We start from the raw sequence: 12,032 nt of genomic DNA, 5'->3' as shown, positions 1-12,032 counted from the left end.
GGGGCTGCTAAAAGGAAGCTCAAAAAGTAGCAAGAGATGGAGGTGCAGTCTGCACTCTACCCAGTGTGCCTGACAACAAAGAAGCAATGTTTGCACTGCATACCCTCAGACTGCCTTGGCGATGTTTCTCCACCCCATGCTGAACCTCTTTTATCCTCTCTCTCGCCCATGGGAAAATGCCCTCAGGAAAGGATCAGATCTGTTTTGAAACTTGGTGCACATATAACTTATTGTGCTATGTCTCCTGGGGTGTTTTCATGGTACACGCCATTATAAATTTAGGAGTTTTATCCCTTTATACAAAAATCTCAAGCCTAAGTCTGCAGATGGGTAAGGATTTGAGGCAAAAGCGAGAAAAGAGAGGAAGACAAAGACCCAAATCTCTGGAACATGTACATCCAACCTGGAAGCTGGCCTTTTAACACTTGGGTTTTTTTTTCCTGCATTAATCTCAATGCCCATAGATGAAGCCTTTCATAAATATTTATACAGTTGGGGCACCTAGGTGGCTCAGTAGGTGAAGTGTCTGACTCTTGATTTTGGTTCAGGTCATGATCTCAGGCACATGAGATCAAGCCCCACATCAGGCTCTGTGCTGGGTGTGAAGCCTGCTTAAAATTTTTTCTCTCCCTTTCCCTCGGCCCCTCCCCCCTTCAAAAAAATAGAGAGAGAGATACAGTTATTTAAACTTATTTGTATGTTGTTCAATGTTTGATATTGGAATCCCATTGTTAACATTTTAATCTGATAACATTAATCTATCTATGAGGATTTGTATATAGAAAATATGTAATTTTTTAATTCAATATATTTTCTTATAAAAATTTCCACAAAAATGTTGTCTAAAGGAAATGCTATCTTGTGGCCATGTTCACATCATAATTTGTATCTGTGGTTGAGTAACCAGATAAATGTCCATGAAGCACTTTGACCATCTGTTTCCTACTCTGAGACCAGGTGGAGCTTTGGGGAATAAAGACAGTGTCACCACTTAGGTACATGATATTATTAACTAATATATAATAAATCTGCTGTTAGCCAGCCTTTCTCCACTCTCCAAGTATCTGGGGGCCTCGTGTCATATCTAGGAGGAGAAGAGAATTGTTCCCTAACTTAATAAAAAACTTGACAGAAATACACACTTTTTTCATGGGAAATACTAAAAATATAAAATAAACATATTTCACGTTTTGAATGGAACAGATAACTTGACTATTAAAAGTAACTTTCTTTAAAACTCTCTAACTTCTGGAAGTTTAGAACACCAATCTTTAATTTCACAAATACTTATTGACTGAGCAACTGCTAATTGCCAGGTGCTTACTAGGCTCTGCAGATTCCCTGGGGAATAAGAGAGATCCAATCCCTGCCCTGATGGAGTTTTTATTCTAGTAAGGGAGATGGACATTAAATAATAATACAATCAGGTGTTGATTTATAATTATGGTAGCTTCTGTGGAGGATAACAGTGTGAGACTGGGAGTGGTCTGAGGTCAGGGAAGCTGGCCCTAGGAAGCACCTGTGAGCAGAGCTGTCCTCTCAACACTCCCAACAAGCTCCGACTGTCCTTCCCAATCTTTTTTTGTGAGCTCCTCTTTCTCTGCCAGTTCCTTATGTGTTCATGTTTCCCAGGGAGCTGCTTCAGCCCTCTGTCCATCTCCCTACATACTCACCCAAGTGATGCTGCCCACTATCATGGTTTCTACCACGACTTTCCAGTCTATAACCACAAATTTTATATCTGTATTCCCAGCCCTCCCCCCATCCCCACAAAACTTCAAACATGTCTTTGACTACTTGTTGCATATTTCCCTGAATGAGTCAGATGCACCTCACACTCAAGATGTCTAAAATGAACTCACTAGTTTGCCCCAAACCTGACCTTTTGTCTCTATCCTCTGTCTTGGGGGGGATGACCCCATTGTCCAACCTGGGAATCTTCTTTGTCTCTTCTGTCTCCCTCACTGCCCAAGTCCCGCAAACTTCATCTCCCAAATCAAACTCAAGTCAGCCCTCCTCTTTCCATTCTGTCTACAACTGCCCTAGTTCAAGTCTTCCCAATCTCTTCCCAGTTGGTACTGTCTTCTAACTTGTTTTCTGGATTCTAGTCTTATCCCCAACTCCATTCTTCCCTAGGTCAGGAAATGAGTCTACCCAAAAAGCCAATCTTAACATATTCCTCCCTGGCTTAAATCCCTTTACTGTACCAATATCCACCTACAGGAGAGAATCCAAGTTCCATAACTTTTTATAAACTGTCCCATCTGGCTTTGGTACTCTCTCCAGCCTCATCTGTGGTTTCATATTTTATTTCCTCCAACCACACTTGGCTAGATCATGTGCCAGTGCTTTGCTCCTACTACCTCCTCTCCCTGATGGCCTCCTTTCAACATGTCTTTGACTGGATGTCTCATAATCATCCTCCAAAACGCAGCTCACAGTTCTCTAGGAACTCTTCCCTGAACATCTCCTCAACCAAGCCATATTAAATATCCCCCTCTAGTCTTCCTTAATACCCTGTGCATCTCTGCAAATTGCGTGAGGATTATTACCATCTTAGTTCATTCAGGGTGCTATGACAAAAATACCAGACTGGGTATTATAAATGACAAAACTTATTTCTTATAGTTCTGGAGTCTGGGAAGTCCAAGATCAAGGTGCCAGCCGACTCAGTGTCTGATGAGAGCTTCCCGGTTCATTGATGGTCATTTCTTGCTACGTCTTCATCTGTGGGAAGGGATGAGGGATCCCATCTAAGGCAATAATTCCATTCATGAGGGCTCCACCCTTGTGGTTCAATCACCTCCTTATGATCCCACCTCCTAATATCATCACTTTAAGGGTTAAGATTTCAACATATATATTTTGGAGAAACAAAACATTTAGTCCATAGCAATTAGAAATGAATCTCTTTTATGAAGTGTTATCTCTCTGGGTTCAGAGATGGTGTTTTTTTTGGATTCTTAGAGCTTAGCATAGTGCTGGACACATAGTAAAAACTTAATAAATATTTGTCGAGTAGACAAATATGTATATATCAGGCATACTTGTCTACTGAGCCTTACTATAAAGCCAATTCACTCATGAAAAACATTATGTTCAAAGTGTTCAACTGCTGACTTCTTGGGAGAAGCTTGAACACTAACATGAAGATACAGCCCAGGCCCTGCAGGAACTCACAGTCAAGTAGCAGAGACAGAAATCCAAACAAAAAAAAATTATAGCATGATGTGATAAGTACTATAATAGAGGTATGCATAACCTACTAATGGAACCTAAATTATCTTGCACATTTTCTGTCATGCTAAATATACAGAAGATTGACTTCAAGATAAATGCATTGAGTGAATCATCAGAAACTCCAGATGCCACGTAGGAGAAGATAAGGATTAATGTGATCTCACTAAGCAAAGTAGCCATGGCCACCAGCATGGACAATGGTTTTGTCTGATAGAGATTATAACCCATTCCTAGGCCAGTCACAAAATGAGGAGGTACAAAAAGCAGGGGCTCAACCTGGGCTTAAGTCTACTGTGTGACCTTGGGCTGGTCAGCCATCAGCCTCATTGAGGCGTTAGTTACCTCAAGTGTGAAATGGGACTTGGGGTACCTAGAGTGGTGATTGTCTTGCTTCCTAAAGCCAGGACATCTACTGAACTAAGGGAGTAATTGACCAAGGCTGGCCTCTGAAGGCACTGGAGGGAAGCCACAAGCCCATAGATACACACCAACTCCCACACATACCATGGAGCCAACTAGAGCGCAAGGTGTTGAAAGACGCTCCATGGTGTTGGCTACAGGTAGCACAGTGGTGTGAAGGATATCAGGATGACAGAGCTCAGAATTCTTGAGGTTATGGTTGAGGTAGGTAGACTTCACCTTCTTGAGGTTATGTGGGATTGAGTCCTGCATCGGGCTCCCTGTTCAGTGGGGAATCTGCTTCTCCCTCTGTCCCTCCTCCCTGCTTGTTTTTTCTCTCTTTCTTAAAAATAAATAAATAAAATCTTTAAAGCTAGTATACCTCCACACACCTTATAGGCTCCCTTAACTTTGCCCATGCTTCAGTAAAGAGTCCCATCATTAAATTCCCCTCCAAGTGGGCTACCTTTTCCTGCTGGAACCCTAACTGGTATAGCCAACCAGACAGTGAGTTCTGGGACCTCAGAACTATTCATGGTTCTAGGTGAATTCTGGATGCTGGTAAAGATCTGTTTGCAAGGATCAATTCTGGTATTGTGGTATTCTTCATATTGACCTAGGGGGTCTCTAGCCCTTGGGTTTCCTGATTATTACCACCCTAGTCACCCAGAGCTGTTTGTATTTCCCTAAAACCCCTGCTGCCTCTGACTCAGTATCACCTCACTGACTTCTAAAGGACCTCTCTCCGGTAAAAGGTAAGTGATTCTGGAAATAATTAAACATGTGTGTGATGTCCGGTTGGAGCTAAGGTGCAGGGAAAATAGGCTCTTTTTTTTCAGTGGATTTTGCATCCCTAGGAGCCTTTGTCCATTTGCTGTACATGCATCTATGAGTTAGAATGAAGCATTTCACCTGTTGGGTTATTTATGCCACACCTCAGAACATTTGCTTTTCTCAGAGGTCACTGTGACTACCCTGCTTTTTAAAAACTAGAACAAACTGAGGGTTCTAGAGGAGAAGGGGGTGGGGGGATGTGTTAGCCTGGTGTTGGGTATTAAAGAGGGCACGTACTGAATGGAGCACCGGGTGTTATACACAAACAATGAATCATGGAACACTACATCAAAAACTAATGATGTAATGTATGGTGATTAACATAACATAATAAAATTAAAAAAAAAAAACTAGAACATTTATTGAAGGTCTCTTCTGAAGTTTCTTTGGTGAGAACATGTGTGGGTTTCCAGCCACAAAACCAAGCCAACTCTGAAAGACAGAGGAATCTATCTTCTTTGTTAGTCTACGAGAACTTTCCTGGCCCATCACTTTGCCTATCGCACTAGGAAACCTCATTTAAACCTGCCTTACCCTTTGCTCTGGGGGTTGGTTTTCATAGTGGAGAATGCAGCGTTCTGTGCTGCTCTTCTCATATTCACTCAGAGGAGCAAAGTTCTCCTTTGGCAGTTTTTTGAAGATCCATTTTCAGTCAAGAGGCCAAAGAACTCTTCCTGTTTACCACCACGAAATTGACACATTGTTGTAAAAGTTGAGAGCAGGAAAGAACCATTTGAGGTCAGTTAATTCAATCTCTTCATCTTTCAGAGGAGAAAATTAAAGCTCAGAGAGGTTAAGGGACTTACTCCAAATCACGGAGCTATTAATGGGGGAGCAGAGACCAGAATACAAGGCTCTTAATCAGGCCAGGGAGCTCTCACTGTTTCTTGAATTGTTTTGTTTTATACCCAAGTTCTAGAATTTTCAGGTGAGTTTTTCCTGCTTGAATTAGTTTGTGTCACTTGATTATGTGAGGTCTGATGAAGTTATTAAAGTAAAACTGTCTTACTAGAACTGCCCTTTTCAGTCTCCATGTCAGATTTCACGTTTTTTGCAAATATCATGTTAATCAGACATGCTTAAGTTTTTCATAAGAGAACTCAGATATTTCCAACAGATTTTTACGTCCTGAATTAATTGGCACAATTGAGAAACATATTCAGTGCTAACCAATCGGCACATTCTAGTTTCAATCTTTTGAAATTCTCATGTGAATTTCTGCTCCCCTGGGAAATTCTCCATAAGAAGATCAGCAGTCAAGCTCTGTTATCTTGTTTTGGCAGTCTGAATAGAAATATGTATGAGTCATGTATAGTCAGCTACATAAACTTCATTTTGATTTGCTGATTTTCTATCTAATAATTATATCATTTGCTGGAAGGGGGTATTGACATCCCCAACAATAATTATGGATTTGTGTATTTCTCTTTTCAGCTTGATCAGGTTTTGCTGTATGCATTTGAGACACTTGTTTGGTACATACATCCTTAGGATTGCTATGCGTTCCTGGTGATTAATCCTTTTATCCTTATGTAATGTCTTTCTTTGCTTCTAGTAAGTTTCTTTGCTCAGATAAAGTATACCTCACCTGATATTAATATTACCATTCCTTTTTTTTAAAATTGATGCTTACATTGTACATATTTTTTAATCTTTTTACTGCCGATCTACCTATTTTGTTGAAATTAAAGTGAATTTCTAGTAAATAGCATAGATGGGTTGTGGTGGTTTTTTTTTTTTTTTAATTCACTGTGCCAATCTCTGTCTTGTTTTGTTTTGTTTTGTTTCAGTCTCTGCCCTTTAATTGGTATATTTAGACCATTTACATTTAAGGTAGTTGTCTACCATGTAATTATTTGTTATTCCTTGTCTCCTCTATTTCCTGTACCTCTGTTCTTCCTTTCTTGCCTTCCAGTGTATTAATTGAATACTTTTAAGTATTCTATCTTGATTAAATTATAGTGGTTTTGAGTGTATCTGTTTGTATAGTTTTCTTAGTGATTGCTCTGGGCATGGCAATATACATATATGACCTACGAGAGCCTATTGGCATTAACATTTTACCATTTCAAATGAAATGTGGACTCCTTGCTTCCACTTTAGTCCCTTTATTTTTCCCACCTCTAAATATCATAGTCTTGAGCACCAGATGGTGTTGTAATTTTTGTTTTATTCATTAAATATGATTTACAAAGCTTGTGAGAAGAGTTAGTCTATTGTATGTACCATAATTTTGCCCTTTACATTGGTCTTTCATCCTTTCCAATGCTTCAAGTTTCCTTCTTTTATCATCTTCCTTCAGTGTGAATTACAGATGACTCTTGAACAATGCTGAGGTTAGGAATGCCAGTCCCCATACAGTCTGCATGTAGCATTTGATGCTCCAAAAGCTTAACTACTAATAACCTACTATTGACTGGAAACCTTACCAACAACATAACTGTCAACTAACAAGTATTATGTATATGTATTATATATGGTGCTCTTACAATAAAGCAAGCTAGAGAAAAAAGTGTTTTTAAGAAAATCATAAGGAAGAGAAAATGCATGTATAGTACTAGTTATATATTTATTGAAAAATTCTGTGTATAGGTAGGCTGGGCCAGCCAAGGGGCAGCAGCGGTGGTGGGCCTGCCCACAATGGTGATGTTCCTGTGCTTGCTGGCCTCAGCTCTGCAGCATCAGCTGTTTGGGGGCCCACAGGTGGCAACAGAAGTCTGGAGGTACAGTACAGTTGCCCCATCTACCTAGAAGTATACCACCAGCCTGTAGACATTGGCAGCTGTGGCTACTAGTGAGTGCCTGAGGTTCCAGGAGGCCACAGACCCAGGGCAGCACATGAGGAGGGATCCATGGCCAGCCCAGTAGGGGCCTGAAGCTCCCAGCTGCCCCTGAGCAGCTTCCAGAGACTAGGGCATGAAGGATCAAGAGCTCAGGCTCCCTATACAATGTGGTCCTTGCCCTCTAGGCTGTTCCTTTGTTCAGCCTAGCCTCCTGCCAGTCCCAAGCACTGGACCCAACCACCCTGTTGGCACACAGGGAAACTTGCAGATCTGCCTGGTCCTAGGACTCCCAGGGGCTGCTGACAGCCTTGGTAGGCCTCCACGAGTACTCAGGGAGCAGCAGGTGGGGTCTCTGCACCAGTCACCTTTTGATCTGATCCTGTGGAGACTCAGGTGTGCAGTGGTAAGTAAACATTTGTGGCCTTGCTGTCAACTCTTAAAAAAAATATCCACATTTAAGTTGATCTAGGAAGTTCAAACTGGTGTTTTTCAAGGGTCAACTGTATTTCCTTTAGCCATTTTTTAAAAGACAAGTCTGCTAGCAACAAGATTCTTAAGTTTTCCTTTTGAGAATGTCTTCATTCCCCTTTCATTCTTGAAGACTTTTGTAAGATACAGAATTTACTGTTGACAGTTTTTGTCTTTCAGCACTTGAAAAATGTGCAACTTCCCTCTGGCCTTCATGGTTTCAGATGAGAAATCTGTTTTTATTTGAATTTGTGTTCCCTTATGGGTGATGTGTTTTTTCTCTCTGGTTGCTTTGATGACCTTGTCTCTACCTTTTAGAAGTGTAATTATGATGTGTTGTGGCATGGATGTCTTTGGGCTTATCATCTTTGGAGATTGTTCAACTTTTAAATATCTTTCACAAACTTGAGAAATTTTCAGCCATTATTTTTTTTTGAATTCTCTTTTATTCCAACTCTTTTTCAACTCTCCTTCTGGGACTCCAATGACATGAATTTGGTGATTTTGTTATTGTCCCACAGTTCCCTGAGGCTCTGTATATATTTTTTCCTATTTTCTGTTTTTCATATTGAATAAATTCTCTTAATTAGTCTTGAAGTTCATCGATTTTATCCTCTGTTATCTCCACTCTATTATCAAGCCCAACCAGTGAGGTGTGTTGTTTTGTTTTGTTTTTTAATTTCTATTATTTTATCTTTCAGCTCTATAATTTCAACTTGGTTCTTTTTAATAATTTCTATTTCTTTGTCAATATTTTCTATTTTTCATTTGTTTCAGGAGAATTTGTAATTGTTCATTAAAGCATTTTTACAGTAACTCCTTAGGATCTTTGTCAGATAATTCCAATATCTGTTTCATCTCTGTGTTGGTGTTGGTTGATTACCTTTTTTCATTCAAGTTGTGCTTTTCCTGGTTCTTGGTGTGGCCAGTAATTTTCATTGTATCTTAGACATTTTGATTACTATCTTAAGAGTCTCTAAATCTTATTTAAGTCTTATTTTAGCAATCAGTCACCCTGTTTAGATTTAGCACTCAGATCTGGCTTAACTTTTGTAGGCTATGGTTCCAATGATTACTTAATTTCTTGAGATTTTGTAATGCCTCTTTGATGTGCTTTGTTTATCTGGTGCCACTGGAGCTCCCAGTAGGACAACCAAAAATATCTCCAGACATTTCCAAAAGTCGCTTGGGAGAATATCACCCCGAGTTGAGGAGCACTGCTCGAAAGAAGCCAGAAGAATTCAATGTCCCCAGTGTGGGACAAGCCATGATCCTGTGGGGAGGGAGGAATACATTCTCCCCCAAAGCCTCATGGGAGAACTTTGGGATCCCAGACTGTGGTTGTGTGTCCTAACTCCTCTGGCCTGGGACAAGGAAAAGGCTTGATTTGCCTCCTACTACATCTGCTCAAACTTGTACTCAGGGATGATGCTGACAATGCCTCCTATAATGAAACAGGATTTGATTTCTTGTATAACCCAGCTCAAAGGCTAATCTAGCCCAAACAAACAAGTGGTCTTTATTATGAAATTATAGCTATGAAGTTTCAAGGTGAAATCCTCTTAGCATTACATATATATGTATGCATATTTGTATTTTCTGCTTTAAGACATGCTGCCAAAGATCGTTATCAGATACATCCTTTTTGCTTGTTAGTTGGTTTTCTCCTTATTTCTACATTGCTGAGATGACATCACATGACCTTTCGAAAGTTTTGCTTTTCTGCCTGGAAACATAGGGCAGTGTTTCATAAAAGTGAGGAAAAGGTTGCTATGCTTTAAAAAATCCCCTTAACTTAAAAAAAAGAAAGAAGAAAGAAAAAAGAAAGAAAGAAAGAAGAAAGAAAGAAAGAAAGAAAGAAAGAAAGAAAGAAAGAAAGAAAGAAAGAAAAAAGAAAAAAGAAAAAGCTGCCAGATTGTTTATTGCAGAGTTGACTCATTTGGCCAAAAGGAGTTGTTTTGGCTAATCATTTACTCAGCTGCCCTCTGAATAGAAATGCCATCCTCAAACTGTATGAAAATTAAATGAAACCTCACAGAATACTTGTTTACCAAATGGCTGAAGTTTAAGGTCAAATCTGTTGGCCTCCTTGGCATTTTCTGCATGCCAAGCAAGTCTGAATTATTACATATTAATTATTCAGCTCGAATTGCTTCACATTATCTGGTTGGTGGAGGTCTATGATCATTAAGCAATTGCCACCATCCTCCTCCAGAACATTCGTGGCATTTGGGGCTACTAAAAGTAAATCCAGTATGTCTTGGAGTCCAAAATAAATCACACGCCAGTACAGAATAAAATTAGCCTCTCTCTCTTACCTTCAACAAAGGTAGATTTCTTTGAAACATGGCCTGCTCAGGATAAGAATGTTTTATAGACTGTGAGCTCCTGGAGATAGAAGTACAGCTGGGTTCTCACCTGGCTGGAGGAAATGTCTCCTTCTGGACCTCAACTCTGGCACCAACCCTTTGTATCCTTGTCTTGAAAGAGGTAAGAGTTTTGTCCACAATATTCTGCCTATTCCCCTTCTTTGTCCACCTTCCACAAGTCAGAGGGACTCTTGTTGAAAGGGTTTGGAAAAGTCCTAATAGGGAATAAATGAAGCACAGCCACCTATCTTCAAGGCTGTCCTCAAACCATGAGGCCTCCTTGCCAATGAATTTACTTGAAGTGCTGGGAAACTGACTTTTTTCCCCTGTTTTTGGAAACAATGATTACTTCACTGAAGGCCTGATGACATCCTCCCCCACCATAGTAGTAACATGAAAAGAGTTTTTACATAGTTTTTTGGCTCTTACTTGGCATCAGTATGAGCATCTCTGGTTCTATCAATCTGGTTGTAACTTTGAAGGTGAAGACTGGCTTAGGAGCTCAGAGAGAATGTACTGGGTCTAGAAGCCCTGAGATCAAGGGCCAAGTAGAAAAATCCAGCCCTCAGTCCTGACACTGCTGTGGTTCTGTTGTCTGCCATCAGTGATATCATTGTGGGGATGTTATGAGAAAAAGGGTGACAGAGGAAATGTCTGCAAGCTGTTGGATGATTTCAATGGCTCTCAAATTATTGTTATTTTGGTGAGGCTGCCAGCCTGCAGCTCAATGTTGGCTTCTAAAGAAGTGTGACCTCCAAAGCGAAGTGAGGTATATTTTCACACAGTGGTCAAGAGTGTGAGTTCCCAGGTCAGTGTGCCCTATTTCAAATTCTGGTTTCACTTCTTCCCACCTGTGTGCCTGCGAGCAAGTTAATGAAACTTTCTTGTCTCAGTTTCTTCAACTATAAAGTGGGGATAATAATAGTGCACAATTCATAGTGTTGCCATGCAGGGTGAATGAAACAGTAAATGTGAAGTGCTAAGGATAGAGCCTATAAGGTAGTAAGTACTCAATAAGCATTAGGTCTTATCATAGAAAGTACTTGGAAAATATCTGTCCTCACAGTCACCACCTGATCAGAATGGCCATCTGGACCAGAAGTACCTCACCACTAGGAAGTATGTCTGCAGTAGCAACTTTTGCTATGTATCTTTGGTGAATGGCATGGTAGAGGTGCCTAATCTATCAACAGGTTCTCCATTGCAAGCAGCCTAACTTCTTTCCAAAAAACATTGATGGGAACAACTTTCAAATGTATTTCAGAATTGTCTTAAGGGCAACATTAGCTTTTAAACTGAAGAAAAGTTATTACCCTTGACCTGGGGATTTCCATTCAGACTGTAATGACCCATAATTTCCCAATGCCCCTGCTAAGTTTGTTAGGAACTGAAAAGGGCAACTGAAATTGACCTAAAGTCCAATGTTGGTGAATTATCACTATCTTTCTCTTTGAGAGAGAAACAGAGAGAGAGAGAGAGAGAGAGCATGTGCTGGGGGTGGGGGAGGCAGGTTCATGTGGGCAAGGAAGGGTAGGAGGAAAAGCAAACACTCAGTGTTGAACTGGTGTCTTTGTTTTAATCAAGGGGAGTGCTAAGTGATCATCAGAAATGTCTTCTAGTGCTCCCTTCTGCAGCACATATGCTAAAACTGGAATGATACAGAGAAGATTAGCATGGCCCCTGCACTAGAAATGTCTTCTGGTAGCAGAGAGAAATATGGAAACAATTCAAGTATGCCTGACCGTTTACGAAATTTTGAAGCTTGAGAAAACTGATTTTGAATGCATAGCCCAAATACTATCTAGATAGAAGTATTTCCTTCTAAAGAAATGAGATAGTAGGAGTAACTGTTGGTTAATGATGAAGGTAAACGTGCATGATCCTAATGGACCACACAGAGGCCTGGGGGGAGTCCTAAGAGTTCTCTGTGTCTGTGAGG

At 40.3% G+C, this 12,032-nt stretch overlaps 1 non-coding gene across 1 annotated transcript; it reads left to right on the top strand.

The window, feature by feature from the left end:
• Window positions 1–11,711: 11,711 nt before the first annotated feature.
• Window positions 11,712–11,820, top strand: LOC115942583 (U6 spliceosomal RNA). Its single transcript, XR_004077214.1, has one exon. It is a non-coding gene; the product is annotated as a U6 spliceosomal RNA (small nuclear RNA).
• The last annotated feature ends 212 nt before the right edge of the window (window positions 11,821–12,032 follow it).

This window comes from Leptonychotes weddellii, chromosome 8, assembly GCF_054177405.1.
Source record: "Leptonychotes weddellii isolate Sample4059 chromosome 8, ASM5417740v2, whole genome shotgun sequence".
Taxonomy (NCBI): domain Eukaryota; kingdom Metazoa; phylum Chordata; class Mammalia; order Carnivora; family Phocidae; genus Leptonychotes; species Leptonychotes weddellii.
Note: the sequence above shows the minus strand (reverse complement) of the source record. Positions and strands in the feature narration are given on the sequence as shown.